This window comes from Martes martes (genome assembly GCF_963455335.1).
Source record: "Martes martes genome assembly, chromosome: 12".
NCBI classification, from domain to species: domain Eukaryota; kingdom Metazoa; phylum Chordata; class Mammalia; order Carnivora; family Mustelidae; genus Martes; species Martes martes.
Genome location: NC_137900.1, coordinates 59,051,985 through 59,078,582, shown reverse-complemented (window position 1 = coordinate 59,078,582; position 26,598 = coordinate 59,051,985). Strand labels below are relative to the sequence as shown.

Genomic DNA, 26,598 nt, shown 5'->3' with positions numbered 1-26,598 from the left:
AAATAAATAAATAAAATATTAAAAAAAAATAGAAGAGCAAGTGGGAAAAAATAAACCACAAGAATACAGATACTGAATGTAGGATAGCTACAGAACAAATGCCCTGGTTTCTCCAATGAATCAATCATATGAAAAGGTGGTACTTATCATATAATAAAAAAGCCTTGGACATGAAAGCCAAATAAGTGATAAATACAGACCTTATCTGAACTGTGAATGGCACAAACTGTTTGTAAAATGACACTTTTTTTTTTTTAAGATTTTATTTATTTATTGGAGAGAGAAAGAGCAAGCACAAGCCGGGAGGAAGGGCAGAGGGAGACAGAGAAGCAGACTCCCTGCTCAGCAGGGAGCCCAATGTGGAGCTCAATCCCAGGACCCTGAGATCATGACAAGAGCTGAAGGCAGATACTTAACCGACTGAGCCATCCAGGAGCCCAAACACTTTTCTTTTTTTAAGATTTATTTATTTGAGAGAGAGAAAGTGTATGAGAGTACGAATGGGAGGCTCGGGAGGAGATGGAGAAAGAATCTCCAGCAGACTCTGAGCTGACAGCAGAGCCTGACTCGGGCTTGACCTGATGACCCTGAGATCACAACCTGAGCCAAAACCAATAGTTACATACTCAACCAACTGCACCACCCAAGAACCCCCTAAAGTGACACTTTTAAGACAGTAAGAGAAATTTTAATATGGATGGCATTAGATTATAAAGGACTTACTAATAATTATCAGATGGGATAATAGCATGGTGATTATGCTGTTAAAAGAAAGCCTTATCAGAGGTTCATAATAATGTGTTTACAGGAAAGTTGGGATTTGCTTTAAAATACTTCAGGCCCTGGGGTACCTAGCTGGTTCAGTCTGTAAAGCAAGTGACTGTTGATATCAGGATCGTGAGTTAGAGCCCCACAATGGGGGTAGAGATTACTTAAAAAATAAAAAGAAAAACTTGGGGCACCTGGGTGGCTCAGTCAGTTATCAGCCCAACTCGATTTCAGCTCCAGGTCATAATCTCACGATCTTGTGATCAAGCCCCACATCAGGCTCTGCACTCAGAAGTCTACTTGGGACTCTCTCTCCCTCTCCCACTGCCTGCTCCCCAACCCGGTCACACTTTCTTTCTCTGTAAAATAAATAAGTAAATCTCAAATAAATAAACTTTTTAAAAAAAGCATGCCTAGCAGAGAAGGGTTTCCTAAATGAAACAAAGAGCACAAACCATAAAAAACTGAAATTTTCAAATAATTAAAATTATGAACTTTTCGGGGCATCTGGGTGGCTCAGTTGGTTAAGCGTCTGTCTTCGGCTCAAGTCATTGTCCCAGGGTCCTGGGATTGAGTACACCACTGGGCTACCCCCTCAGCAGGGAGCCTACTTCTCCCTCTCCCTCTGCCTATTGCTCCCTCTGCTTATGCATGTGTGTGTGCTCTGTCAAATAAATAAAATCTTTTTTTAAAAAGTCTTAAAAGTCAATCAGAAAAAGAGAAACAACTCAAAAGAGGCAAAGAACTTGAATATACACTTCACGGAAGAAGCACAAATAATGAACACATAAAAGGATGCTTAACTTAAGGAAATGCTAACAAAAACAAAATACACAATATTTCAAACCCACTAGGTTAGAAAAAAATTTAAAAGTCTGACAATATCAAGTGTTGTGGAGGAAGTGAGGCAACCAAAACACATACTGCTGGCTCTTGACTCAGTAACCACAAGATTTACAACTACAATAAGCCAATTCAGTGACTCAACCACTAGAAGGGTTTGGTAAGCAATTAAGCAACTGATAATGACCAATCCAGACTTATGAGAACACATCCAGACTACTGCCAAATACGAATTTTGGCCCTTCATGAACTGAATCCTACCTGACTCAGCAATACAAGTAAGAAAACTTTAGTCTCTTACCCAGTTTATCCAGTTTATTTTGTTAAGTACAAAATATTCAGGTATTCATCTCCTCCTAGAATACTAATGACACCTTAGTGACTACAATTTTAATGAACTATTATCATCCCAGTTACACTACTATTCCAAAAAGAACAAGTAGTTTTTAAATGTCATTATTTTAAAAACAGTGGTTATACTTTAAATTTACTTGACAGGAATTGGAATGACCTTGTGACTGCCTAAGAGTCACAAAGGTGTAACAGATATAGTTTGGAGGTGTAACAAATTCAAGTCCAAATTCAGACTCTACCATTTTATCTCTGTAACCTTAAATGACTCGAATTCACTGATTCTCAATTTCCTCAACAGCTAAAAAGCATGTGTATCCCGACCTGCCTACCTAATCATATTGCAAAGATTAAAAGATTATGTAAAGTGTTTAACAATGCCTTCCTCATTAGCTTAGGCCCAGTGTTAGCACTCTTCCCTTATAAAATCTTGCTACTCTCACCTAAAATTTTTTAAGCATAAAATTATAACTCTCAATTCATAGGAAAATATTACTCTTAATTCAAATAATTTCTAATATTACAAAATTGTGCAGTACAGGTTAGAAGAGAAACACCTGCTTCTTCCTCTACCTGAAAGGCTTTCCTAAATTATTAGATTCTGGAAAAACGACAAATTTTCACTTATCTTCATTATACAAAAGCAGGGATGCCCAAGCTATGCTAAAATCTAAACCCAGTCAATTTCTAAGATTCAAGGGTTTTTTGATTCTAAGAAAAACCCTTTTTTGGGGGGGGCAGGTAGAGAATCTTAAGCAGGCTCCACACCCAACATGGAACCCCACACGGGGCTCAATCTCACGACCCTAAGATCATGACCTAAACTGAAATTAAGAGTTGGCTGCTTAACCGACTGAGTCACCCAGGCACCCAGAAAAAGCTATTTAATATTTAAAGTACTACAGACTAACTTTTGCATTTCTTAAAAAGCCTACCTAAAGAAAATTACCTGATTAATGGTGAATTGATAGCACTGTTTTTTTGGGGGGGGGGCGTGGTTTGCTTGTGGGAAAAAGATTTACTTAAAATACTCTCCATGTTGGGGCGCCTGGGTGGCTCAGCGGGTTAAGCCTCTGCCTTCGATTCAGGTCATGATCTCAGGGTCCTGGGATCAAGCCCTGCATCGGGCTCTCTGCTCAGCAGGAAGCCTGCTTCCCTCTCTCTCTGCCTGCCTCTCTGCCTGCTTGTGATCTCTGTCAAATAAATAAATAAAATCTAAAAAAAAAAAAAAAACTCTCCATGTTAAAAACCTCAAAACGGGAGAGCCCAGGTGGCCCAGTCAGTAGGCCCAAACTCTTAATCTCCAGGTCATGAATTCAAGTCCATATTGAGTGTAGAGCTTATTTTAAAAACAAAACAAGGGGCACCTGGGTGGCTCAGTTGTTAAGTGTCAAGCGTCTGCCTTTGGCTCAGGTCAAGCGATCCCAGAATCCTGGGATCCAGCCCGGCATCAGGCTCCCTGCTCAGCAGGAAGCCTGCTTCTCCCTCTCCCACTCCCCCTGCTTGTGTTCCCTCTCTCTCGCTGTCTCTCTCTGTCAAATAAATAAAATCTTTAAGACAAAACAAAACAAAAACCCTCAAAACATTCAATGAGTTAATCAGAGATAAGGAAAAATTTAATACTGGCATCTATATTCTGGGGTGATGAAAATACATTTGTAATGCTGAAAATACTTAGAGATAGTCACGAAATTAAACTTCAAGAATCCTCATTTTGGGGCACCTGCATGGCTCAGTGGGTTAAGCCTCTGCCTTCAGCTCAGGTCATGATCTCAGGGTCCTGGGATCCAGCCCCACATCCGGCTCTCTGTTCAACAGTGAGCCTGCTTCTCCCTCTCTCTCTGCGTGCCTCTCTGTTTACTTGTGATCTCTCTCTCTCTGTGTCAAATAAATAAAATCTTAAAAAAAATCCTCATTTTAAGTATGTTACCATATTAAAGATAAAAAGAAAAGACGCACAAGATAAAGTGACATTTGCCAGTCTAAGAAATGTGAACTAACAACCACTGATAAGAACTGTCTACAGACCTAATATTATCACATCAGGACTCTGTTACTGTTATCTTAAAAATCAAAATGAAAAATAAAATCTCCCCTGGGGCAAATAATACATTATATGTTAATAAAAATAATTAGTAAAAAACTAAATAAAATAAAAAATAAAATCTTTCACAGGCTCTAGCTGGCTCAGCTGGAAGAGCACGCAACTCTTAATCTTGGAATTGAGTTCGAGCCCCACATTGCATATGGAGATTACTTTAAAAATTTATAAAATCTTTCAGATCCACATAAAATATGTCAGGATGAAGCAATGGGTCAAAGAAAAATTCAGGAACTTCTTATAGCCACACTGTTTCATTTTCTTCCATAGTCATCATTTCCAAAGTAACACTTTTACTTCCAATGAGGTCATAGCAAGTTAACAAGTTTTTTATTGTGCAGTGATACAGAAACATTAATTTTCCTATTTCCAAAATGAGAACGACTCTTAATGCAATGCATAGTAGGCATTAAATGTTAAATAATAAAAGAAAAATGGAATAGAACTGATTAGAAATAAAAATCTAATTTATAACATTCCACTTAATAAGTTAATGCAGAAAATGTAATTCTTTTAGACTATGAAAATTTCACATTCTTTGTTATAAAATAGTAACACAAACTTTCAGTTTAACTAGTTCGGGACATTAATTAGAAAGAACTAGCTATCACTAAGGACTAAGCGCCCTGTCTTTCCCCCCATCAAATGTGACAAAATTCCAAAAAGAAAGATCCATCATGTCTACCCAATTTCTCAAGTGCTAATAACTACAACTGAGGAAAGAGAGAAAACACTAATAAGTGGGGTTAGAACACCAAGTATTTAATAGTTAACTAAGTTATCAAATCTCGTTTTCTAACACTCTTTAGTGTTTAAAAACTCAAATTTTTATTTCAGCTTAATATAAAATGTATTTTCATTTTCAAGAGCCTAGTCTGTGTGGAGACAATCAAAGTTCAGAGATCCCTGATAGGTATCAAATAAATGACAAGTTGATGTTCCACAGTAAAGATTTGGGACTGCTTCTGAGGCCCAAGTGGACTGTACAGGTAAGTCTCCACCCAGGAAATAAACAAAAGAGCAAATATAAACATACTGCAGAAGACCAGACAACGTCAAAGATATCCCCAAAGAACCCTCACCCTGGCTCTGGTTTCCTCCCTTTCTCCCTAATCTCAACACCTCTGGGAGAAGTAAATCTGCATCTCACTTCCCTAACTCAATCTCAACTCCCTATCACCCGCCTTCTTTACTAAAACCCGGATCCTCCTCCCCGACATCCTCTAATTCCCACCTAGCTCTCACTCCAGCCAGATACACATCTACTGCGCCTGTCTTCCAGTAAGGTATTAGTCCCCTTAATCCGAACTCATTTTTCGAATCCCATCTGCCTTCCGCCCTTTCAACTCTGGTCCCCTTACTCCGACCTTCCTCCCAGAATCCTCACCAAGTCACGGACCTTTGGCCCCTTTTTCCTCCTACCCCCTCAACTATACCTCCTTTCTTCCCACTTAGCCTACAATCTCTTCCCAGGGAATCCTCCCCGTTCAGTCTCCCGGTACCGGCCCCCTCCCCCAACTCCGCCCCTCTCCCCCCCCCCTTCTCCCAGCGGGAGGCCCCCTCACCTGAACGCCGCTGCCGCTGTCGTCCCAGAAGCCGAAACGCGCTGGCGCCGGACGGCCTTTCAGGCTCGGTCCCCGCTGAGCTCCTGACGGCCCTAGGGAAAGTGAACGCCACCACCTCCAACTCTGCCCGCCCCAGGCCAGGCCGTCACCGTAGCCACTGCCAGTACCACAGCCGCCATGTTGAAGTCCTACTTCTCTCCTCCTTCCCCTCACCACTCCGCCTCTTTGGGCGTCTGGCGTCATGGCGCCGCGCTCCACCCTCCCTGGGCCAATGGGAGGAGCCGACAGTGACGTAACTAATCTCTCTTCCACGCCCCACAACTCCAGTTGCCTGGACCGCTGTAATTGGAATGGGTGGACCCTGCAATGGGAAGGATGGGGGTCACTGAAAGGGTAAGGCGTAGAGGCTGGGAAAGGGGCCCAGGCAAGAACCTGAGAGGTTCGAATCGCCAAGGGACGCTCAAAGACTTACTAATGAGACCTATTTGGGAATCAGAATATCTGACTTCTTGTCCCGAGTCCGTGGTCTGGTACAAGTCCTACTCCTTCTGGGCCTCATTTTCCTCGTTTACAAAGATTGGGTTGAAAGGCGACCTCTAAATCTCCCTCCAGTTGTGACATCCAGCGGTTTAAACTAGGTAATACAATCCCAGACATTTACTGCCTTCTGCATTTATTGGATGTCACTTGGAATCAGGTGCATAGAGGATTCATAACTGCATAAAATGAATCTTTGTTCCCAAAAGTTCCTACTTGGTAAGAGAAATCGGAGCATTAACGGTTAACTCCTCAAAAAATCAGAGTGATAATGGCCTGACAGGTGCATTAATTGCTCTGGAAAAATTGGCTTTTGGCTAAGAGATTAGGAAAGATTTACATCTCTACACTTCCTGGGTACATAAAGAATGTGTAGATTCTCGTGCCTAATTCTTCAGCCCTGTTTTCAGAATTCCAGAGAAGATCATATTCGCACCTTGAAGGGTGCAGCGATTTTAACCCACAATGAAAGAAGGTGGGCATTCCAGAAGGGGGAATTTAAAGTAAGCAGAGAATAGCAAATCATCAATTCTGGATTATTTGCTGATTTAATTCAGCAAATAATGGGCAGCGATAGAAGGTTTGTGGAAGAGCAATGAGCTGAACAAAATTCTTCATCAGGAGAATTAAAACGGCATCAGTGAATAAAATGGACTGGAGACTCCATGGCAGACTTAAAAGATTAACACCTGAACTAAAGCAGAGACAGCAGGGGTGGAGACGAGGGAATGAACTGAACCAAGATTTAGGGGACTCACTCAACAATACTTTCATGTGGAGACCTGCTGCATGGGAGAATAAATCAGAAAGAAGAAAAGCCAAGTTCTGGGGGTCTATTTTTAACAGAAACAAGAATGAAGTAAGGTTTACTGAAGTGCTAAAGGAGGTAAAAATGAGTTCAGCTGTCCAAATTATGATGGCACGTTTTTCTGGAGGGATGCTCAGGAGGGAATGTGAGCTTAGAAATCAGAAAGAGGTAAGGACTACACCTGTGTGGTATACTGATACTCCTTGGGCAATTAAACTTTTCACTCATCATTAAATAAGCATTTACTGATTGCCAGTAGGATACCAAGCACTGTTCTATGCATTGGGGATTTAGCAGTATATAAAAGAACCACCCCTCCCAAAAAAATTCCTGTTCTCGCCGTGCTTATATTCTAGAGGAGAATGGCTAATAATAATAGTGATAGGTTAAAAAGAAAAAGTAAAGCAGAGGGAAGGAAATGAAAAGCATCCATGACTGAAATTTATAAAGGATGGTCAGGAAAAGGTGACATCTGAGTAAAGACCCGAGTAAAGGAAGTGAAAGATTTGCAGATGTTTAGGAAAAGAAAATGCCAATCCATGGGAATACCAAGTACAAAGGCCCTGAGATGGAAGTTCACCTTCTATATTCTAGGGACAGTGAATGGAATGGAGTGAGTAAAAAGCATAATGGAAGATGAAGTCTGCTAACAGGGGACTAAATCACATACCAACCTGTAGATTATCTTAAGGACTTGGGCCTTTACTGTTAAGTGAGCTGAAAGTCATTGGAGAGTTGCGAGCAGAGAAGGAAAATCATCCAACTTTTTAGCGGGATCACTCTAGCTACTACACTGAGCATAAACTAAGGGCAAGGGTGAAAGAAGAAAGGCCATTTATCACAATAATCTAAGTAGGAAAGGAAAGTCCTAGATAGTACTACAGAGTTGTAGTAGCCCTGAAGGTGATTAGAAATGGTTAGGGTTCTGAGTACATTTTCAACTGGTAGAGGAGTAAGAATTTGCTCACAGATTAGATGCACAGTGTGAGGAAATGGAAGGACTCAGGATGACTTTAAGATTTTTTTACTTCAGTCAAATTCTCGCAGGTTTGGGTAGAAGAATAGAAAATCAGATAAATTAAAATTCCTAAGGATAAGACCCTTTGGAACACTGACAAATAGGGCATGGGAAGAGGAAGCAGATAAGGAATGGAAAAGTAGTGACCAGAGAAGTAGAAAAGGAATCAGAAGTCTATGATACCATGGAGGATTAGGAAAGGAAAGCCTTCGGAGGACTAGGCCTGTGCCTCTTAGAGTAGGACTCCCTGAGACTAGAGACAAGCCTCCCCCATCAGATAAGAACTTTCTAAGATTTCCTCACCAGCCTTGGTCTCCTGATCCAACAATTTTTCCTTCTCCTCCTTCTTGTTTTAGGTGGACATCTGGTTTCTGACCATCAACTCCTGGGCCAGCCTGCTGTGTCTCCCTATCCCCCATAGACACAAACCCATTCTTAAGAAATGGAAATGAAAGGGCACCTGGGTGCTGGGATCATGTCCAGCCAAAGGCAGAGGTTTTAACCCACTGAGCCATGCATCCGGCTATCCGCTCAGCGGGGAGCCTGCTTCCTCTTCTCTCTCTCTCTCTCTGCCTGCCTCTGCCTACTTGTGATCGCTGTCTGTGAAATAAATTTAAAAATTTTTTAAATTTTAAAAATTAAAAAAAAAAGAAATGAAAATGAAGTGGGAAACAAAAACTACACCTTTCTGGGAGTGATTCATCCTTGACAATTTCCATGTGTGAATCCCAAAGGTAATTCTCTTGGGTCCAGAAGAGACTGAATTGGTCACCAGTCCTCTATTACCCCTGCCCTGTCTTTCATCCCCAGCGCATCTGGACAGTACTGGCACACCAGCTCGTCTACAAAGCAGCACTCCAAGCCAAGAACACCAGCTTGTACTCCTCCCACTTTTCCTCTTCTTTCTCCCCCACTTCATACACTAGGCTTTTGGGGTGAGTCTAAGAGCAGAGACAGGAAAGACAACAAGCTCTCAATCTTTAGCCATCCAGCATTTACTAAGTCCTACCATATTCCAGCCATCATGAGTCTACAAAGATACTCTTAAGGAGGTTAAGTGAGGGAATCAGACAGGTGTGCAAATAATGGTAGTACCTGGCAGAAAATTATCTTAGTTCCTAGGTGGCACATTGTATGTCTCAGGAGTACAGAGGGGAGAAAGTTTGGGTAGACTTGAGAAATCAAGGAAGACTGCATGGAAAATTGAAACATTTAAGTTAGGCCTTAAAAAACAGGTAGAATGAAGGATGCCCAAAGCAATGAGTACAAAGCAATTTAGGCAAAGGCATAGATTCAGGAAAGTTCCATAAAAATTCAGAATCAGTAAAGGTATACATAGGAGAGCAGAGGAAGATAAGACAGGAGAGACCAAGCAAGAAGAGGCTTGGCTTGGGTTTAACAGTTCTTTTTTTTTTTTTTTTTTTAAGATTTTATTTATTTATTTGACAGAGGGATCACAAGTAGGCAGAGAGAGGGGAAAGCAGCCTCCCCACTGAGCAGAGAGCCCGATGTGGGGCTCGATCCCAGGACCCTGAGATCATGACCTGAGCCAAAGACAGAGGCTTAACCCACTGAGCCACCCAGGTGCCCCTCTTTTTTTTTTTTTTTTTTTAAGTGATCTCTACACCCAAACAGCCAGTCATCTCTAAGGCTTAAGAGTTCTAAGGCTGTAAGTAAAGTCACTGGCAGCCTTTCCCCTGGGAAATTCAAGAGAAAATTCTGGATGAATCCCTAAAATCTTGAAGATCAGGTTGAAACCCTTTGCCCTTCCCTAAAAGCTCAAGGTAATAGTTAAGGACTCAGGTCTCTGAGTGATCTCTGGGGTTTCTTCTTGTTCTGAGATCTATGTGATGACCATCATATGAAGATGCAATTGTCCTGTTGACCACAAATGGATAAAGATGATTTTGAATTCCAGAAGGATGAAAATACGAACACACACAGTAACTCTAAAATATTAGAAGATGGGGCACCTGGCTGGCTCAGTCAGTGGAGCATGTGACTCTTGATCTCAGAGTTGTAGGTTTGAGCCTCACATTAGGTAGAGAGAATACTTAAAAATAAAATCTTAAAAAAAAAAAAAAATTAGGGGGTGCCTAGCTGGCTCAGTCAGCAGAGCATGCAATTCTTGATCTTGGGGTTGTGAGTTTGAGTCTCACGTTGAGTGTAAAGATTACTTAATAATAAAAAAATAAATAAAATAAAATAAGTATTAGAAGAGAATATAGAAGAATATTTTTTGAATCATTGGTTAGGAAGAACATTTCTAATCATAACACGAAATTCAGAGCCCATAAAGGAAATAGCTGAAAAATTTGATAATGGCAAAAGATCCCATATGCAAAGGGAAAAGACAAACTGGAAGAAAATATTTGTGATCTGTAATAGAAAAGGGATTAATTTCCCCAATACACAAAAAGCCCCTACAAATCAACAAGAAAAACAGAATAGTTTAATAGAAAAATATGGTATAACTTGTCAAGAGGCAATTCAGTTAAAAAGAAATGCAAATAGGGGTGCCTGGGTAGCTTACTTAAGTGTCCGACTCTTGATTTTGACTTAGGTCATGAGATCCAGCCCTATAGTGGGCTCGTACTAAGTGGGGAGCCTGCTTCTCTCTCTGCCTGCCACTCCCCCTGCTTGTGTACTCTCTCTTTCTTCAACAAATAAATTAATAAAATCTTTTTTAAAAACTTTAAAAATAAATAAAAGAAGGATTAATTACATCCAGTGCCATCATGGGTGGAGAAATAAGCATACTTATACATTGTTGATGGCAGTACAAATGATAAAAATTTTTTGGTAGAGCAGTGGGGCAGTAACTACCACAATCCATTAGGAAGTAAAAAGCAGGTTACAGAATAATGCATATTGTATCCTTTTTTTTTTAAGATTTTATTTATTTATTTGACAGACAGAGATCACAAGTAGCCAGAGAAGGAGACAGAAAGAGAGGAGGAAGCAGACTCCCCACTGAGCAGAGAGCCCGATGTGGGGCTCGATCCCAGAACCCTGGGATCGTGACCCGAGGCAAAGGCAGAGGCTTTAACCCACTGAGCCATCCAGGTGCCCTGGTATCCATTTTTTAAAAAAGAGAAACAGGGGCGCCTGGGTGGCTCAGTGGGTTAAGCCTCTGCCTTTGGCTCAGGTCGTGATTTCAGGGTCCTGGGATTGAGCCCCACATCAGGCTCCCTGCTAAGTGGGGAGTTTGCTTCTTTCTCTCCCTCTGTCTCTTCCTCCTATTTATGCTCCCTTTCTCTCTCTCATTCTCTCTTTCTCTCTCTCAAATAAATAAATAAAATCTTTTAAAAATGTATTTTATTTATCTGACAAAGAGAGCACAAGCAGGGGGAGCAGCAGAGGGAGAGAGAGAAGCAGAGTCCCCACTGAGCAGGGAGCCCAACTCGGGGCTTAATCCCAGGACCCTGGGATCATGACCTGACCTGAAGGCAGACACTTAACCGACTGAGCCACCCAGGGGCGCCCTGCCCCTGCCACAAATTTTTGTTAATAAACTAGAAATAAGTAACTGTAGGTTTAGATATTTAAGCATAGATAACATACTGAAAAGATACACACCAAACTCCTGTTGTGGCTCTGGAGGGAATAGGATGTGCCTGGAGGTGGGCAGGCAGCAGGACATGGAATCAAGGAGCGAGAGGAAGTAGAAACCATGGAGAATATCACACCCACTATTGGAAGATGCACTCACAGCCATAAGAGAGAAGACTTGCCCTGACTTCTCCCTTCCTCCAGCCCTCCAGCCACCTGCCAGTACTTCCCACTGATGGAATCGAGTTAGTCTTCAGTTGGCAAAAGGAGTTTGGGAATGTCGTTTTCAGAACAGAGATGTAATGACCAACTTCAAAAAGCATACTTATACACTCTGCGTGGTTCAGAGAATCAGAGAGATGGAGAACCAGATATGAAAAACAGGAGAAAACCTAGTAAAAGACTAAGAAGCATGGCAAGGGTCATTCTGTGGAAGAGTAAAAGACAGGGACCCCTGGGTAGCACAGTCTGTTAAGCTTTTCACTCTTGGTTTCGGCTCAGGTCATGAACTTAGGGTCCTGGAATGGAGCCCCGAGTTGGGCTCCCCACTCAGTGTGGGGTCTGCTTGAGAGTCTCTCTCTCTCTCTCTGCCCCTCCCACTCGTTCTGTCTCTCCCTCTATCTCTCCCTCAAATAAATAAATCTTTTTTAAAAAAGAGTAAAAGACAATTAATTAATACTAAGTAGTAATAGTAAAAGATAATGTTATTAAATGTGTTTAAATGGTGTGGGTAGACTGTCCTGGCCCTGAGCTAAAAGAGCCCTGTCTCTAGTAATCATTCAGCTAATATACTGAGCTCTGCTATACACCAAACGGTGTGCTACAGGGGGAACAAAGATTAAATAATACCAGGTTTCAATCATCAAAAATTTGGGGGGCACTTCTTGGTTCAGTTAGGTAAGCCTCTGACCCTTGATTTTGGCTCAGGTCCTGATCTCAGCATCATGAGATCGAGCCCCGCATCTGGCTCCACGCTTGAAGTGGGAACCTGCTTAAGACTCTCTCTCTCCTTCTCCTTCTGCCCCTCCCCCCACCAGTGGCATATACATTCCCTCTGTTAGAAAAAAAGAAGAAGAATCTTTGGAGGAAGACAAACGTATAAACAGACAGTTACAACACTTACTTAGTGAGCTCAAAGACAAGGCCAGCCACTAGGCTAAACTGTGACTTTGTCCAGAATAGAAAATGTCATTCTCCTGAGTGGATGCAATGCCAGGCTCTAAAGCTTGGCAAATTGAGTGCAGCTGGATTTTAACCCTCTCTGGACCCCTCAGCCAGCCCCTTTTGTGAGCACAAAATACACATCCATACAGAGCAGTCCTGGTTGAGGAGGTAGAGTCTGGCCCAATGGAAGGAGAGCAAAGGCAGCCTGTGAGGACATGCACCTGTGCAGCAGGAAGCTCAGAAGCTCAGCCTCTGAGCCCAGAACATCGTTAGAAACCTCAATGATTCCATTTGCTTCTGGTGCTGCTGTGACAACGCATCACAAAGAGAACCCTCTGCAAGTTTGGAAAGACTCCTTTGGAAGGAAAAATTAACAGATGGTGTTTACAGCTTTGCTTTGGTTCTCCCATCAGAGTGAGTGCCAGATGTTTTCTTCTGGTTTCCAAGATAGTGTATGAGATCAAAAAGGTTCCTTTGCCCAAAGATAATGAAATATCAAAATAACTGAAGTGTGAGTATATGAGCAAGTGAATCCAGGGCCAGTTCAGCAAAGTTTGATTTGCTGCTATGGTGTTACCGTTCTAGTTTTTTCTTTAAATGGTATAACAGCATCAGTGTCCCATAATAGGGGGTTGGCTGGATAAATCCACATGAGAATGTTATGCAGCCATTAAAAAGGATGTTATAAAAGTCAAAATTATAGACATAGTAAGATCAGTGGTTGCCAATGGCTAGGGAAGAGGGATAACTACGTGAAGTACACAGCATTTTTAGGGCCATAAAACTATTCTATTTGATACTGTAATGGTGAGTACATGACATTATACATTTATCATAGAAGTGTACAAAACAAAGGGTGAACCTTAATGTAAACCTTTATGTAAACTACAAAACAAAGGGTGAACCTTAATGTAAACCTTAATGTAAACTATGAACTTTAATAATAATGCATCAATACTGGTTCACTAATTGTAACAAATGGACCACACTAATGCAATGTGTTAGTATTAAGGGAACCTGCAGTGGGTTTGGGGGTTTATGGGAATTCTCTGTATTATCTGCTCAATTTTTTTCTGTGAATCTAAAACTGTTCTAAAAAAAGGCTGTTATAGATGTAAATATGAAAAGATGCTTATAAAATATTGCTAAGTTTAATAAGTTTACTAACCATATATTCAATATGCTCATTTTTTGTAAAATTATACACACATACACAATATAATTTTGAATTTGAAATTCTGAAAGGACATATGCCAAAATATTTACAGTGGTTAACTCTTGGTGAAGTGGTATGGATAATTTGTCATTTCTCCTTTTTGTTTGCTTATTTAAAAATGCTCTAGGGGTGGGCGCCTGGGTGGCTCAGGGGGTTAAGCCTCTGCCTTCGGCTCAGGGCATGATCTCAGGGTCCTGGGATCGAGCCCCGCATCGGGCTCTGTGCTCAGCAGGGAGCCTGCTTCCTCCTCCTCTCTCTGCCTGCCTCTCTGCCTACTTGTGATCTCTCTCTGTCAAGTAAATAAATAAAATCTTTAAAAAAAAAAAAAATGCTCTAGGGGTGCCTAGCTGGTTCAGCTTGTAGAACACACGACTCCTGATCTTGGGGTTGTAACTGCAAGCCCCACGTTGTGTAGAGATTCCTTAAATACAAAAAGTCTTGGGGCACCCAGGGGGCTTAGTCGGTTGGGTGTCAGCCATCTGCTCAGGTGAGGATCCCAGAGTCCTGGGATGGAGTCCCACATTGTGAGGGGAGGGGCTCTGCTCCGCGGGAAGTCTGCTTCTGCCCCTCCCTGACACTCATATTCTCTCTCTCAAATAAATAAACAAAATCCTTTTTTTTTAAATTTTTTTAAGACTTTATTTATTTGACAGACAGAGATGACAATTAGGCAGAGAGGCAGGCAGAGAGAGAGGAGGAAGCAGGCTCCCTGCTGAGCAGAGAGCCTGATTAGGGGATTGATCCCAGGACTCCGGGAACCTGACCAAAGCTGAAGGCAGAGGCTTTAACCCACTGAGCCACCCAGGCGCCTCTAAACAAAATCTTAAAAAAATAAAATGAGATTTGAGAGTGGGATCACTCACCAGCCTGTTGACAACAAGGAGACCATCACTAGTGGTAGGTGGAGGATTATTAACACCTGCATGTGGTAACAATGCTATTGTTAAAATTTTCACCAGTGATAAATTGGGATGTTTTGCCTGAAGAAAGGAATGCATGGGGGTGGGGAAAAACAACTCAAAGCATTTGAGTAGTAATCAGATGTTTGTTGTTGAGAGTAGTAGATACTTTGAAGAAAGGCTAAGTGTCAAAGTTGAAGAGCCTTTTTGGCAAGGTAGAGTCTATCATCTCCTGCAGCCAGAGGGCAGAAAAACCTGAGGATCAGGAATAGGCCCAGGACTTAATTATACGATTTGCAGAGCTCCAGGGAAGTTGAATTGTCAGTCATAGTAAATTGGATACACCCAGGTTGGAATTCTGATTGACAAGGAGTGGAAATGGGAGGCATGAGATGGTAATATCTGGGTCTATATCTTTACTTGAAAATCTAGAACCTCCAGTTTCCTGGAGGGTTTATAACCTCTAGGCCTTTATAAGTTGCCCACTCCTTCTAGTTAAAGATTAGTTTTTGGGGCGCCTGCATGGCTCAGTGGGTTAAGCCTGTGCCTTCGGCTCAGGTCATGACCTCGGGTCCTGGGATCAAGCCCCACATGGGGCTCTCTGCTAAGCAGGGAGCCTGCTTCCCCCTCTCTCTCTGCCTGCCTCTCTGCCTACTTGTGATCTCTCTCTCTCTCTCTGTCAAATAAATAAATAAAATCTTAAAAAAAAAAATTAGTTTTTGGTGTGCCTGGATGGCTCAGTAGGTTAAATGTACAAATCTTGATTTCGGCTCCGGTCCTGATCTCAGGGTTGTGAGATTGAGCCCCATGTCTGGCTCCACACTAGAAGTGGAACCTGCTTAAGATTCTCTCTTTCGGTCTCCCTCTATCTCTCTACCAACTCCCCCCACCCTCTCTCTCCTGCTAAAAATATATATATTTATATTTGTTTTCTCCCTTGCTTGAAGATGATGCAGAAATCTCTACCCTATAAAAAAATGGGCCTCCCCATCTGGATCTATCCCAACATCTCAACCTGGCCATTAGGCCAATACCTAAGATTAAGTGACAACACAAATGACCAGGGCATGGTAGGGGAGGAAGGGAGCATATCTAACAGACCTGTAGAACATGACCAATGTATACTGACTGAGGCCATGAGGATATAAATGAAACTATATTCTGAGAATTCTGAGGCTTGATCTAAGTAGGGCAAAATTGAACCTAAAGTTGGATGAGGAAGAGATTATCAATATGGGAACATTGTCCTGGGACACAGGATTTATTTATTTATTTATTTAAAGATTTTACTTATTTACTTATTTATTTGACAGAGAGAGAGATCACAAATAGAGAGGCAGACAGAGAGAGAGAGAGGGAAGCAGGCTCCCCACCTAGCAGACAGCCCGATGTCTCAATGGGACTCAATTCCAGAACCCTGAGATCATGACCTGAACTGAAGGCAGAGGCTTAACCCACTGAGCCACCCAGGCACCCCTGGGACACAGGATTTAACACCCTGACAAGGACCCTGAGAAACACTGCTAACATGTTGCCCAGATGGTTCTTAAGAGCTTGGAGAAAACTCTGGGTCAGAACAAGTGAAGTAGAAATGTCAGAACTGTTGTAGGAGATGCTGAAAGCAGGGCTCAAAAAGCTCAGAGAAGGTTGAAGTGCATATAGCATGTAAAACCAGAAAACTCACTAAATGACTCTGTTCCATGCGAGGGCCCTGAAGAATGTTCTGAGGAAAGGTCCACAGGCATCACTGAGAAGCTCCATAGTGGCTGCCCCTGCATTTTCAGAACAGGGTTTCTTGATAGCTAGTGAAAATGATAGGATCCTAACATACTAGAGCCAGATGGAACCCCTAACATCAGAAGCAATGTAAATGCAATTATTGTAATGAACTGCGGTTTGAATGGCAGCCAGAAGCATTTGACTTGCAGAGAGCTATGGAGATGGCTGATAGTACACAATGTTCCTAAGGGCAAGATGGCCAACATAGTAATTAAAATAAATCAAGGGGCTGAGTCACGATTCATTGCCCAGTTTCTGGACTAGAACTTACGGTCTCCAGACCTGGAAGCCAGTGACTAATGGAGAGGCCAGGTCTCCAGGAGCAAGGACTCTGCAACACCATGGCAAGTAGAGATGGCAATGATAACTTCACTCCTTCCCCAAAGGGGTCTACTACCATTTACTTGGGCAGCCAGCACAGGGGGAAGGGAAATACTAGCCAAGGAATTCAAGGACTGTTGGGCACAAGGAATTCAGAAGTGAGATGAAATTGATATCAAGCTACCAAAAACACCATCAGGGTCCCTCGGTTAGAGTGGGGACATATAAATGGAGTGCTGGCTCAGGTTCAATTTACAATAGATCCACTGTGTACACAGACACAGACACACCCAAGAGTAATTTTCCTAATTCTCAAATGTACAAATTAAATTGACATATTTGGTAATTAACAGAACTACCACATTGGTCCTGTAAAGTGACCTATAAAGTAAGAGTTATCATCATAGAGAAGGCCAAGTAGAAATCTTTGAAACTTCCCCTTAACCCAGCCAAGATAGCAATAAGAAGTATCACATCTTATAAGGAATGACAAATTAGTGACACTCTTAAAGATTTAAAGGGTGTAGACGTAGTGGTCCCTCTCATATTTTTGTTTAATTTGGCAGAATCCTAGACAGACTCTAGAGGATGGCAGTGGACTAGGCAAATCCCAAACGTAGTAGCCCTAATTGGAATTGCTATACCAGGCTTAGTATATTTGCTAAAGCAGATTAACATTGCTTCAAATATATGATATGTGACCACTGATGTGGTGAATGAATTATTTTCCATTCCAGTGAGAAAGAAGGATCAGAAACAGTTAACTGTCACATGGAATGGAAAATAGCATATGTGTATAGTCTTGTCCCAGAGCTATGTTAACTTTCATGCCCAGTATTATAATATATTCTGAAGAGATTTGAACCGTCTGGACATACCTCAGAACAACACATTGGTCCCAATATTGAAGATGGAATATTAATCTGACTAGATAGGGTAAAAGTGGCAAATTTATTGGAAGTCTTTGTAGAGATTTCCATGTGCTTATTTATTTATTTATTTGAGAGAGAGAGAGAGCAAGGGAAAGAGCAGAGGGAGATGGTCAAGCAGACTCTGTTTGATCACTTCAGGGGCGCCTGGGTGGCTCAGTTGGTTAAGGACTGCCTTCAGCTCAGGTCATGATGCCGGGTCCTGGGATTGAGCCCCAGAACGGGCTCCCTTCTCAGCCAGGAGTCTGCTTCTCTTTCTCCCTGTGCCCTTACCCCGACTCATGCTCTCTCTCATGCACTACCTCTCGAACAATTATATTTTTTTAAAAAATCAAAAAAAAGTTCTTATCACAAAAAATTTTTATTTATTTATTTATTTATTTAGAAAGATTTTATTTATTTATTTGACAGAGGGAGACACAGCAAGAGAGGGAACACAAGCAGGGGGAGTGGGAGAGGGGGAAAAAAGCAGGTTTTCCACTGAGCTGGGAGCCCAACGGAGGGCTCAATCCCAGGGTCCTGGGATCATGATCTGAGCCGAAGGCAGAGGCTTAACAACTAAGCCACCAAGGTGCACCAAGAAAAATAAATTTAAAAAAAGAACAAGAAGAAAAGGAAATGAGGGATGCCTGATTGGGTCAGTTGGTAGAGCTTATGACTCTTGATCTTGGGGTTATAAGTTAAGAGTCCCATGTTGGGTGTAGAGGTTACTTAATTTAAAAAAATCTAAAAAAACAAAAAAACCAAACATTTAATTTGACCTAAGTATCCATCAACAGATGAATGGACAGAGAAGAAATGGTATATATATATATATATATATATATATATATATATATATATATAATGGAATATTACTCAGCCATAAAAAAGAATGAGATCTTGCCATTTGTGACAACGTGGATGGACCTAGAGGGTATAATGCTAAGTAGAATAAGTTAGAGAAAAGTAAATGCTAATTACCTTATGATTCCACTTCTATGTGGACACTAAAAAACAAAACAAATGAACAAACAAAACAGAGACAGACTCATTGATAAGGAAACAAATGATTGGTTACCACAGTGGGGTGGGGGAACTTAATGGGACAGATGAAAAGGTGAAGGGGATTAAGAAGTACAATACAGTGGTGCCTGGGTGTCTCAGTTGGTTAAGCATCCGCCTTTGATCAGGTCATGATCTCAGGGTCCTGGGATCCAGCCCCACATCAGGCTCCTGCTTAGCCGGGAGTCTGCTTGTCCCTCTCTCTCTGCCCTTCCCTTCTACTCATGCTCTCTGTCTCTCTCAAACAAATAAATAAAATCTGAAAAAAAAGAGAAGGAGTACAATACAATAAATAAGTCTTGGGAATGCTTTGTACAACATTGGGAATATAGTAAATACTATTATAATAACTTTGCGGGGCGCCTGGGTGGCTCAGTGGGTTAAAACCTCTGCCTTCGGCTCAGGTCATGATCCCAGGGTCCTGGGATCAAGCCCCACATCGGGCCCTCTGCTCAGCAGGGAGCCTGCTTCCCTTCCTCTCTCTCTTCCTGCCTCTCTGCCTGCTTGTGATCTCTGTCAAATAAATAAATAAAAATCTTTTTTAAAAATATTATAATAACTTTGCATAGTGACAGATGGTAACTATGCTTATCATAGGGATCATTTCTTTTTTTTTTTTTAAGATTTTGTTTATTTATTTGACAGACAGGGGTCACAAGAAGGCAGAGAGGCAGGCAGAGAGAGAGGAAGGGAAGCAGGTTCCCCGCCGAGCAGAGAGCCCAACTCGGGGCTTGATCCCAGGACCCTGAGATCATGACCTGAGCCGAAGACAGAGGCTTTAACTCACGAGCCACCCAGGCTCCCCATAGGGGTCATTTCTTAATGTGTAAAAATATCAAATCACTATGATGATATACACCTGAAACTAATACTGTATAGATATTGTGTGTCAATTATACTTAAAAAAATGTTTACCTTGAACTAATCAAGACTTTGTTTTAAAGATTTTATTTATTATTTATTTGAAAGAGAGAGCATAAGCAGGGAGAGTGGCAAGCAGATGAACTTACTGTGAATAAAAGCATCTTCTCAAGAGAGAAGAACTGAGGGGCACCTGGGTGGCTCAGCCGTTAAGCGTCTGCCTTTGGCACAGGTCATGATCCCAGGGTGTTGGGGTCGAGCCCTGCATCGGGCTGCCTGCTCAAGCGGGAAGCCTGCTTCTCCCTCTGTCTGCCACTCCCCCTGCTTTTGTTACCTCTCTCACTGTGTCTTGGTCAAATAAATAAGATCTTTTTTAAAAATTTTAAAAAAGAAAAAAAAATTTTTTAAAAGAACTGAAAATTTTAAAAAAAATGAATAAATAATTGGTCGTACAAAAGACTGAACAGTGAAAAGTCTCCCTCTCACAGACACCCCTAAACCTCCAGAGTTAAGAGATGTTACTAATTTCTTTTTTTAAAGATTCTATTTATTTATTTGAGAGAGAAGGAGAAAGAAAGAGCAGGATCATAGGCAGAGGAATAAGCAGACTCCCTGATGAGCAAGCATCCTGATGTGGGACTCTATTTCAGGACCCCGGGATCATGACCTGAGCTGAAGGCAGACACTTAACCAAGTGAGCCACCCAGGCACTGTGATGTTACTAATTCCTTTCTTTTCCTTTCCTTTCCTTTCCTTTCCTTTCCTTTCCTTTCCTTTCCTTTCCTTTCCTTTTTTTCTCTTTCCTTGTTTCTTTCTTTCCTTTTTTTCCTTCCTTCCTTCATTCCTTTCTTTTAGTTGGCTCCCTGCCCTGAGTGGAGCCCAACATGGGGCTGGGGCTTGAACTCACAACCATAAGATCAAGATCAAGAGTTGATGCTTAACCAACTGGGTCACCCAAGTGCCCCATTATGCAAACTTCCAGAAATATATATCATTTTTACACAAATGAAAGCCTATTCCATATAATGTACTATATATTTCTTTCTTTCCTTCGTGACTTCACATTATATCTTAGAGGTCATTACATACTAGTACGTTCTACCTTATTCTTTTCTTTTTTTATTATTTTTTTATTTTATTTTATTTTTTTAAAGATTTTATTTATTTATTTGACAGACAGAGATCACAAGTAGGCAGAGAGGCAGGCAGAGAGAGAGGAGGAAGCAGGCTCCCCTCAGAGCAGAGAGCCCGATGTGGGGCTTGATCCCAGAACCCTGGGATCATGACCTGAGCTGAAGGCAGAGGCTTTAACCCACTGAGCCACCCAGGCGCCCCTCTTTTCTTTTTTTAAAGATTTTGTTTATTTATTTGAAAGAGAGAGAGAGCATGAGCAGGGAGAGGAGCAAGGAGAGAAGGAGAAGCAGACTCTCCACTGAGCTGGGAGCCCAACAACGAGGGGACTTGACCCCAGGACCCTAGGATCACGACCTGAGCTAAAGGCAGACACTTGACCGACTAGGCCACCCGTGTGCCCTACTTTATTCTTTTCTAACAATTTCATACTATCCCATTTTATTTATGTATCAAAATTCTATCCATTCGTTAATTCAACAAGTATCTTTTTGCTATCTATGCACCATGTACTAGTGAAAGAGTAGAAACTCATGCAAGTACATGGAGAAGGGGACACTTAGGGAACAGTAAGTACAAAGGTCTAAGACAAGAAAATGCTTAATGTGTTCAAGGAGCAGCAAAGCCAGTGTTGGTGAAAAACAGTGAGGGAGGATGAAAGTAGAAGGGAGTAAGATGGAAGAGGTGGCCAAGAGTCAGATCATACAGTCTTGTGATGTCCTAGAAAGACTTTGATGTTATTTTAAAAGTGGGGGAAATCATGGAGGGTTAGAGCTAGTGTATACCGTGCTCTGACTTATATTTATGATTTTTATTTTTTTAATTTTTTTCTAGGATTTTATTTATTTACTTGACAGAAAGAGACACAGCTAGAGAGAGAACACAAGCAAGGGAAGTGTGAGAGGGAGAAGCAGGCTCCCTCTGGGATCATGACCTGAGCCGAAGGCAGACGCTTAACAGCTGAGCCAACCAGGTGCCCCAAGATTTTTATTTTTAAGTAATCTCTATACCCAGTGTGGGGCTCAAACTTACAATCCCAAGATCTAGAATTCCATGTTCTACTGACCAAGCCAGTCAGGCATCCCTGGTTTATATTTTAAAAGTATCACACTGGCGGGGCACCTGGGTGGCTCAGTGGTTTAAAGCCTCTGTCTTCGGCTCAGGTCATGATCCCAGGGTCCTGGGATTGAGCCAGGCATCTGGCTCTCTGCTCAGTGGGGAGCCTGCTTCCTTTCCTTTCTCTGCCTGCCTCTCTGCTTACTTGTGATCTCTGACTGTCAAATAAATAAATAAAATTTTTTTTAAAAAAGGATCCCACTGGCTCCTGGGTGGTGAATGGATCATAAAAGGGCAAGAATGAAAACATGGAGAACAGTTAAGAAATGATTATAGTATGTACTCTAGGCTAGATAAGACAGTAGCTTACACCAGTGAAGTAGTAAAGAGTTGAAAGGTGATCAGACTCTACATGTTTTGTCATTTTTTTTAAAGATTCTATTTATTTGTTAGTGAGAGAGAGAGAGAGTGAGCACAAAAGCAGGGAGAGTGGCAAGACAGAGGGAGAAGCAGGCTCCCTGCTGAGCAAGGAGCCTGATGCAGGACTTGATCCCAGGACCCTATGATCAAGACCTGGGCCGAAGTCAGCCGCTTAACCAGCTGAGCCACCCAGGTGTCCGAGATTCCACATGTGTTAAATGTAGAACTGGTAAGATTTGCTGATAGATTGGGAATATCACCTGAATCGACAATATAGACTGATTCCAGTCTAAGTACAATAAAAAGTCCACTGTTTAGGTTGTCCTGAAGCAGAGTACTCCATATGTGTTGGCAATATGAGAGTATGGGGATTGCCAGGAGTAGGTAAACAAATAAGAAGGAACTAGCATTTCTCTAACATCTGTGCAGCAGTGTTCTGAGGTTTCAAGTAACAGAAACTTATTCTATCTAATGTGATACAGAAAAAGGAAGTTATTGGAATGCCTGGGCAGCTTAATCAGTTAAGCATCTGCCTTCAGCTCAGGTCATGATCCCAGGGTCCTGGGATCAAGCCCAGCATAGGGCTCCCGGCTCAGAGAGGAGTCTGCTTCTCCCTCTCTCTCTGCCCCTCCCTACTGCTTGTTCTCTCTCGCTCTCTCAAATAAATAAATAGTCTTAAACCAAAAAAGAAAGAAAGAAAAGGAAAGGAAGTTCTTGGAAAGATATGCAGGTGCCGGCAGTCTTGAAAGAACAGCTGAACTACCAGGCCTTAGAAAAGACAAGAACCAGATGGCTCCAGGAATCTAGATGGCAAGAACTATTGGCTAGTCTCTTCAGGGTGACACCTGGCATGAATCAGCTCCAACCCATGTCCATCTCTGATTCACCCTTCAAAGGACGCAAATTATAGGAATTAAGGATCTGGCTAGCCTCAGTCAGGTCAGCTGCCCACTCAACAAGAGCAGAAAGGCATCTTAACTGACAGATCTACCATTAGAGTATGCAGCAGGAGAAAGGTAGTACCCCCAAGGAAAAATCAAAATACGCTACTAGGAAAAGGGAAATCAGGTATTAGTATAGGCAAAAACAATAGATACCACCATAGCTTAGCATGTGTTTGGCATACACATACTTCATCTTATTTATTCATCACAATAACCCTACGTGATAGATATTAACATCTCTTAGAAAGGGTCAAGGAGGGAGGTGCCTGGGTGGCTCAGTAGGTTAAGCCTCTGCCTTCTGCTCAGGTCATGATCTCAGGGTCCTGGGATCGAGCCCTGCTTCGGGCTCTCTGCTCAGCAGGGAGCCTGCCCCCCCCCCCGCCGCCTGCCTCTCTGCCTACTTGTGATCTCTGTCAAGTAAATAAATAAAATCTTTAAAAAAGAAGAAGAAGAAAGGGTCCAGGAGGTTATGTAATTTATCCAAGATCATGAAGGAGCTAGGCAGTATAACCAGCATTTGAACTAAGGTCAAAACCCTGTCTTTAAAACCTATGCTCTTTCTGTTACACGATGCTATTCCACTGGGCAGAAGATTAAATTTCCACTATTCCTCAGTTTTCCCATCACTGGAAAGAAGTAATTACTTTCTCTGAGTCTCCCGAGTAGCTTGGCTATTCAAGTTAACAGGTTTGCAGAGTAGCCAGGGCTCCCTTGGCAGCGAGTGGCTATTCCCTTTATTCCTTCTGTTATTGATTAGAAGAGAAGTAGAAAAAAAATAGTTTAATGAAATACATAATATTAGCCATTTTTCAAACGCTTAATATGTTCTAAACATAGTGCCTTATATCCATCTTTGCATTTAATTCTCCTAATAGTCCCATGAGGTAGATAATATTATTAACCCAAATTTATAGTGAAGAATACAGGTCTAGAGAATGGAAGTTATTTCCCAGATCACTGGCTTTCAAACCCAGGCTCCTCTGACTCCAAAACTGGCGCTCTCAACCATTCCATTGCACGGGGCTCTCCTGCCCTGGTTGGACCAGGGCCAGAGGATTTTCACTTTACTGGTCATTCTTGGCGAGAGGAGGGGGTCTCAGTTTCCTCTCTAACATAATAGGAGAGTCAGATTCGCTTATCTTTGAGGGCCCCCCTAACTCTGATTTCTGCTTCCACATATAAGGCAAAGAGCTATACTCTGTGTTATCCAAATGGTTTCCTAAAAATCTTACCTAAAATTTGTGCTTCATATACTTCAGACATCAATTCCTCAGAGGGTAGAGGTCCTTGCTACTGTACCTCCAGGCCCCAGAAACAGCCCAGCCATCAGGTGATTCACTGTGACTCTTCTGATGGTAACTCAGGCCGGAAGATTTACCAGAAAAAGGAGGAGCATTTCCAACTAGAGAGAGTGATTGAAAAAAAAAAACAAAACAAAACTATGAGCTCACATTGATTCCCCGGGGGCATTACACTCAGAAAACCAACGAAATTCTCCTAAAACACAGGCAGAGGGAAGGGCAAGGTCCCACTTCATGGACTTTGTGCCCTGACCAGCCAGGTGTTCTGAACCAAGGGGTGTGGCTTATTCCAGTAAAGAAGGAGGTTCTTGGGGGCACCTGGCTGGTTTAGTCTGTAGAGCATGAGACGGTGGATCTTGGGCTTCTGAGTTCAAGTCCCATGTTGGGCCTAGAGATTATTTTTTAGAAAGGGGGGGGGCACTCTCTGGAAGACTGAGGATGGAGAGGTGGAGGGTGGATCAGTCTTAGAAATGGCTGGGTAGAGTGAACAGTGCTATATAAAAGAGAAGTGGGTTAGAAAAGCAGACCACCTTTTGAAATAAGCAACTTTCTTCCTTTTCTATTTCCTCTTGCCCTCATTTTTAGCTCTATTTTCTTTTTCCCCCATATTCTTTGGAGACTAGGGAGAAGTAGATGAAATTGAGGGGAAATTGCTCAAAGGCAAAAAAAGAAAGAAAAAAAGATGCAAGAACTTAAACCAACTTTCTCCTCATTCTAGATGATAAATAGTAATCAGAAAGTTTTTGCTCATGATTTTTCACTATACAGAATAAATTTCCACCAGACCAATATACTATCTTTACTAGAATTCTTTTTTTTTTTAAATAAACATATAATGTATTTTTATCCCCAGGGGTACAGGACTGTGAATCGCTAGGTTTACACATTTCACAGCACTCATCATAGCACATACCCTATCTTTACTAGAATTCTGCTATAATGTCACTAACCTGTATTTAACTGTAGAAAAGATATTCCCATCCTCACCCTGATGACTCAGCCCTGAACTTAAGTCAGGTCTGCAAAAGGGAGATAAAACTGCAAAAGTCTCCATGGGGTGTGTTGGGGGGGGGGGTTCACTTTTTCACCCACATGCAGCTCTTGGATATCGGTTAGTGGCCAAGAGTGAGCTGATGTCAAATGGTTCTCTGATGTTTGCCATTCCCCAGGGTATCAGGAGCACAGCTGGATGGGGAGGATTTCAGCCTAGGGCTCCATCTCCCAGCCCTCTGAAAAAAGTGATCCCATAACCAGATGGTAGGGATGAGAGTGAGGAAGGCTGGAGAAAGGGAGGGTTGGCCAGATTCGCACATGGTTCCTTCACCAGAGCAGGGGTTCATGCATCAAGGCAGGGCACAGATGGTCTTCCAAGTAATTAGTGAAATTAAATCCCCAGTATTTTTAATCCTTTAATAGAAAAAAAAAGGAAGGGAAGATGTGAAAAGCCCTTTGAATCTTTGCTTAGCTAAGATGCTACATCTTGACATTCCTTTCCAGAAGCACTAGGGATTCTCATCTTCCTTTTTTTTTTTTTTTTTTTTTAAGATTTTGCTTATATATTTCAGATAGAGAGAGCAAGAGAACACATGTTGGGGGGGGGGTGCGACGAGGCAAAGGGAGAGAGAGAAGCAGATTCTTGGCTGAATAGGGAGCCCAGTGCCGGGCTCAATCCCAGGATGCTGAGATCATGACCTGAGCTGAAGGCAGGTACTTAACAGACTGAGCCACCCAGACGTCCCCTCATCTTCCTTTTTTACAATTTCCTGAATCATTGTTGTTTTATTTTGTTTTGCTTTGCTTTGTTTTTTAAGTAAACTCTATGCCCAACATGGGGTTCAAACTGGCCACCCCAAGATCAAGAGTCACATGCTCTACCAACTGAGCCAGCCAGGTACCCTTCCTGAGTCATTTCATCCCTTGCTCTTCTTCTGGGCCCCCACTCTCTCCCATCTGGCTCATATATTAAGGAGAATTGGCTGAAATATGATCT

The 26,598-nt window shown here is 42.0% G+C and overlaps 1 protein-coding gene across 4 annotated transcripts in view; it reads right to left on the bottom strand.

The window, feature by feature from the left end:
* Window positions 1-24,659, bottom strand: part of UBAP1 (ubiquitin associated protein 1) — an 81,253-nt gene extending 56,594 nt beyond the window's left edge. For 2 of the 4 annotated variants that reach the window (XM_080820094.1, XM_080820092.1), the window contains exon 1: window positions 5,629-5,847. The gene's annotated coding sequence lies outside the window, so the exon portion shown is untranslated. Of the gene's footprint in view, window positions 1-5,628; window positions 5,848-24,539 lie in introns of those variants that run through there. The other 2 variants (XM_080820093.1, XM_080820095.1) reach the window with 2 other exon arrangements.
* Window positions 24,660-26,598: the final 1,939 nt, after the last annotated feature.